We start from the raw sequence: 6,303 nt of genomic DNA on the forward strand, positions 1-6,303 counted from the left end.
GATGTGTTTTGAGTCTGGATTTGAATGTGGCTACTGTTGGAGCACATCTGATCTGTTCAGGAAGCTGGTTCAACTGCGGCTGGCATAATAGCTAAAGGCAGACTCTCCTTGCTTTGAGTGAACTCTTGGTATTTCTAACTGACTTGATCCTGCTGATCTGAGGGATCTGTTGGGTTTGTATTTAATCAGCATATCTGCGATGTATTGAGGTCCTAGCTCATTGAGTGATTTATAAACAAGTAATAGTACTTTAAAATCGATCCTAGATGTAACTGGAAGCCAGTGTAAAGACCTGAGGACTGGTGTGATATGGTCATATTTTCTGGTTCTGCTCAGAATCCTGGCAGCAGCGTTCTGTATGAGCTGCAGCTGTCTAATGGTCTTTTTGGGAAGGCCAGTGAGAAGGCCGTTACAATAGTCCACCCTACTGGTGATGAAAGCATGAACCAGTTTCTCTAAGTCTTGCCTGGAGACAAAACATTTAATCCTTGCAATATTTTTCAGATGATAGTATGCTGATTTAGTTATTGCTTTGACATGACTACTGAAACTCAGGTCTGACTCCAAAATCACTCCAAGATTCCTGACTTGATTTTTTTTTATCAGACCTTTAGCCTCAAGATATGCGTTCACCTTGAGAATTTCATCTTTGTTTCCAAATGTAGTGATTTCAGTTTTGTCTTTGTTTAACTGAAGATAGTTTTGGCACATCCAGTTGTTAACTTCATCAATGCATTTGCACAGGGAGTCAATGGGGCTGTAGTCATTAGGTGACAGTGCTAAGTAGAGCTGGGTGTCATCAGCATAGCTGTGGTAAGCAATATTGTTCTTTTTCATTATTTGGCTCAGTGGCAGCATATACAGGTTAAACAGGAGTGGTGCTAGAATGGACCCTTGTGGGACTCCGCATGTCATGGACGTCCACTCAGACTTATGATCTCCTATACTCACATAATAACCTCTCCCTTCTAAGTATGATCTGAACCATCTGAGGACCATCCCAGAAAGCCTGACCCAGTTTTCCAGCCTGTCTAGAAGTATGGTGTGGTCAACAGTGTGGAATGCAGCACTGAGATCGAGTAGAACCAGAATTGATGTTTTGCCTGTATCAGTATTTAAGCGAATATCATTTATAATCTTTATGAGCGCTGTCTCTGTACTGTGATGCAGTTGGAAACCAGATTGAAAATTGTCAAAGAATCCGTTTGAGTTTAAGAATTTGTTTAGTTGATTGAAAACAACTTTTTCAATGATTTTGCCTATGCAATAATTTTTATTTATTTTTTTTGTTTTAGTTGTTATTTCTTAAGCCTGGGATGAAAGGAGTTAAATTTAACAAGAAAAAGGGAAATATAAAGGAGATTTAGCCCACTTTTGCTTGTAGATGATATTTTTTGCATATAAAATAAAATAAAAAAACATATTCAAGAGATCATGATTTGGGGTTTTCGCAAGGATAAAAAAAGATGAAACTGTCAGATTTGTAGGGTTAAAATGTATTTCTTATACTACAATGACAAAATGAATGTGCAGCTGTTTCTTAAACAAGACCACAAAATGAGCATGTTTAAACCAATATTAATATATAGAGATAGATAAATTAAACCTGCCACACAAGTTGTTGCACTTGTGATATCGTCATGGGTCACATGATAACGTCAACATGGCGCATAAAGTGCGGATCGCATTCATACTTAACAAGATCTGGATATATAGTACCTACTCTTTTAGCGCTCGTTAAGTAAGTACTTATTGAAATTGAGTACCTACTCAATGAGTATGCAGTTCCGAACGCAGACTACATCTATGTCCTGGAGCGGCAGGATGTTGTTGTTTTTTTGTAAATAAAAATAAATATTTGATACATACCTTTAATGTGATAGGCTATACGTGACCCCGTCTGTGAAACCCCGGCTAAAGTTGCAAAATTTAATTATGAGATTTTGATCATCAAAGTGCCATAAAAATGACAAAAATAGGTAATTTTTGTTTATTGCTGTAAATGATAAATTTTACCAAGGGGTTTGAGATACAATACTCAATTTTTAATTCATAACATTATACAAACAAGAGCCCTGCACGGGCCTCAAATCTAGGCCCTAGCCCGGCCCTGGCCCGAGACGCTGAGGCCCTAGCCCGGCCCGAGTCCGACTGGAGCCCTTTTTTTTTTTTTTTTCAGCCATTAAAATAGTTCTATTTTGTTTTTAATGTCAAAGTTGTTATTTTTCGTTTCTTTTCTTTATTAAGTTAATTTAGAAAAATGTTTAGAGCATTTTTTTGTTTGTTAAATTATAGTTTTATTTTTTTTTTAAGTGATGACCAAGCGACCAGCGGCCGACAGTGAGTTAACCGCATATTAATAGTCTCTCAAATCAACTCTTGACTTGTCTTGCCTATAATAAAATCCATAAATATAAAACACTTCAAGCATCACAATGTTACATTTACATTTACATTTAATCATTTAGCAGACGCTTTTATCCAAAGCGACTTACAAAAAAGGGGAGAGTAATAGAAGCAACGAAACAGACAAGGCCAACAACCTGTAAGAGCTGTAAGAAATCTCAATTAATTAGCACAGTACACAATTTTTTATTTTTATTTTTTTTAAATAGACATCTACAACAAAAACTCACGTACGCAAAATGCCGAACACTGGATTTTGATAGCTATGATAACAACCCATTAGGACTAAGGCTGTTGCCCCAGCTGTTGTCGTTAATGCAGATTCAGTGGCCCAATGGGTTGGTTTAGTATTCTAGCTAAACGCGCAGCAATAGCCATCTACAACAAAAACTCACGTACGCAAAATGCCGAACACTGGATTTTGATAGTTATGGTAACTATTTAACATATCCGCCTGAAGGCACAAATCCGGATGAGAGACGTAGATATGATCCAGGAGTGTGCGCTTTTTGGTCGTTGCTGTGGTGATCAGTAAGTACTATTCTGTATTGGTCAAGTGCAAATGGAAAAGATGTGTCTTAAGATGTTTTTTAAAAATGGCTACAGACTCGGCAGCACGAATTGAGATCGGCAGGTCATTCCACCAGGTGGGAACGGTCCAGGAAAATGTCCGTGAGAGCGATTTCATGCCTCTTTGGGATGGAACCACGAGGCGCCGCTCGCTCGCAGAACGCAAGCTTCTGGAGGGTGTGTAAGTCTGAACAAGTGAGTTTAGGTATATTGGTGCAGAGCCAGTGGTTGTTTTGTAGGCAAGAACTAGTGCTGAGAGGAGCAATTAATTGACTGATAGACAACTACTCTGTAAGTGTTTGTAACTTCTCATTTGATTATTTGTTCATTTGTTGTTGAATAAGTGTGTCTGTGTAGTGCAGTGGTGTGTATTACTAGTTTTGGTGTGTGTGGGAGTTAGCATTTGTTTGGTCATTGCCACGTTGGGAGTGAGTTCGTTGGGGGCGTTCCCAGCTGCTTTCAATAACGATACTCAAGTGAGTATAAATAGCGTGATAGTCCGCGTCAGTGGAAGCGGCAGTGTGAAGCCCTCCTTGTGTGAAGACCAACGAGTGTAAAGACATTCAACTCTTCCCTGTGCAAGACCAACGAGTGTAAAGACATTCAACTCTTCCCTGTGCAAGACCAACGAGTGTAAAGACTTCAACTCTTCCCTGTGCAACTCCTCCCAAGCAAGGACCCCGACAAGGCACTTGAGTATCATTTTACTTTTCATTATTTGTGTTCAGTTTTCTTATTTCTATCTGGCCTTTTCTCTGACCTGTATTCACCATGTGCTTTCAAATCTCAACTATTACTACTAGCACTCGTAAATCATGCTCTGTACGCACGAGACGCAGTAATCCTAATAATTTGCGCTATATCCTAACATCCTCTGCTACTTTACTCTCTATTCCAATTGGTCTCTGGAATTGCCAGTCAGCTGTAAACAAAGCAGACTTTATTTCATCTATTGGGACTCATTCTCAGCTCAGCCTCATGGCCCTAACTGAGACCTGAATCAAACCAGAGGACACTGCCACTCCTGCAGCCCTCTCAACCAATTTAACTTTTTCACACACTCCTCGGCCTATTGGGAGGGGTGGGGGTACTGGTTTGCTTATCTCAAATGATTGGAAATTTGATCCATTACCGTCTCTACCGGCCAATTCATTTGAATCGCACTGTCTGCTGCTTTTGACACAGTTAACCACCAGATCCTCCTGTCAACACTTAAGAAGGCGGGGATCTCAGGAACTGCTCTCCAGTGGTTCAGGTCTTACCTCTCTGGTAGGTCCTACAGGGTGTCATGGAGAGGTGAAGTGTCTAAGTCACATCATCTAGCTACTGGGGTTCCCCAGGGCTCAGTGCTTGGACCACTTCTCTTCTCCATCTACATGTCATCATTAGGTTCTGTCATTCAGAAACACGGCTTCTCCTATCACTGCTATGCTGATGACACTCAACTCTACTTCTCATTTCAACCAGATGATCCTACAGTCAGTGTTCGTATCGCTGCCTGTCTGACAGACATTTCTGACTGGATGAAAGAGCATCATCTTAAACTCAATCTTGCAAAGACAGAATTACTTGTTTTCTCAACCAACCCAGCACTTCATCAAAATTTCTCCATTCAGCTTGGTTCATCGACCAGATCTCCATCAAGGACAGCCAGAAACCTTGGAGTTGTGATTGATGACCAGTTAAACTTCACTGACCACATTACTGCAACAGCCCGGTCCTGCAGATTTGCTTTATACAACATTAGAAAGATTAGACCCTTCCTATCAGAACAGGCTGCACAACTCCTGGTTCAAGCTCTTGTTCTCTCCAGACTGGACTATTGTAATGCTCTTCTGGCTGGGCTTCCAGCATGCACTATCAAACCCTTGCAGCTGATCCAGAATGCAGCGGCGAGAGTGGTCTTTAATGAGCCGAAGAGAGCGCATGTTACGCCTCTCTTCATCAAACTGTACTTGTTGCCAATGGCTGCTGAATAACATGTTAGTTAATTTCGCCAACTATTACCACCACAGTAGCCTAAAAGGCATTTTTGACGAGCTGAGGCAGGCTGATTCTGCTCGCGGCTCTCGCAAACGGAGCTAAACAATCTAAAATCAAATAATAAATAAAGAAAATGCAGGTTGTCTTATAGCCTACCTTACACCTATGCAAAATGAATATAAATCTGATCTTCAATTCCCGTGGTATATGCTCATTTAACAGAGTTTACAGCAACGGAAGCAAAAGATTCAAGATGCATTTTATTCAGCAGCTTATTTCAAATTCAAAGACAACATAAGAAATCGCGCACTGGTAAGATCATAAGTCTCATTCATTTTTATTGAAGATGTGTTTTTGAGCATCTAAGACTTATTTTAAGTTTCATTTACGGCCATTTGCGTTGGCTTGCATTAGTCATTTGCGGCGATGCGTGCAGCGCCATCATATCTATCTGACTACAACATATAGCCCATAACACGCTCTCACACGTTTATTTTTTTAACCGTTTGCCAGGAGTAAAATGTATACATGTGGTTTAAACAACCAGATAGGCTACATTTACATTTGTCCAGTTTCGTCTGAAATGCTTTCATCCTTCTGAATTGGTTTGTTTAGTGATCGGACTACATTGATAGCCCTGTTCATTAATAGCAGCAGACGCCCCGCGGATGACACGCAACAGAAACGCCACGCTCACACCACGCTTGCAGTGTGTCCCTGGCCTTAAATCTAGCTGCTGCGCTGAAGAAACGCGCGCTGCTGCTGCTGGCGCGGACTCTGAACATGCTCTGAACACTGAGCGAGCCATCTTGAGTCGCGTTAGCTATTATGGTCTCGTGTTCACCAGCGCAGAACATCTCATTGTTCCTTTTAATTAATAAAATAAATATAAAAAGAAGGAGAAGCCTAAAAAAGGCCCGAAGCCAGGCCTGCGTTTTAGGTATAACTTGAAAATTGGCCCGAAGCCCGGCCCTAGGGGAGTAAGAAAGTCGGGGCCCGTCGGGCTCGGGCATAAATGCAGGGCTTTAATACAAACAGGGCGCAACTATTGAGTTCTCTTTCAAGTCTTGCGCTTGAACGGACAAACTCACACAAGAAGTAGCCGATGTCAACATGTCCATCTTGATGAGTATCCAAGCAGACATAGTCTGAATATGCCTTAAGTGAACATACAGTCGAGAAAGCGATACCCCTGGGTCTTAAAGGGGCAGTAGCCTTTACTGCTGTCTGTTTAATGTCAAAGAAGATAAGGAATCACTCACTGCTCTTGATTGAATAGCTTTTGTAAGTTGAATAAGGATTAATATTTAATTGAAACAGTTAAATATGCAGTAATTTTTAATT

Source organism: Pseudorasbora parva, chromosome 14, assembly GCF_024679245.1.
Source record: "Pseudorasbora parva isolate DD20220531a chromosome 14, ASM2467924v1, whole genome shotgun sequence".
Taxonomy (NCBI): Eukaryota; Metazoa; Chordata; class Actinopteri; order Cypriniformes; family Gobionidae; genus Pseudorasbora; species Pseudorasbora parva.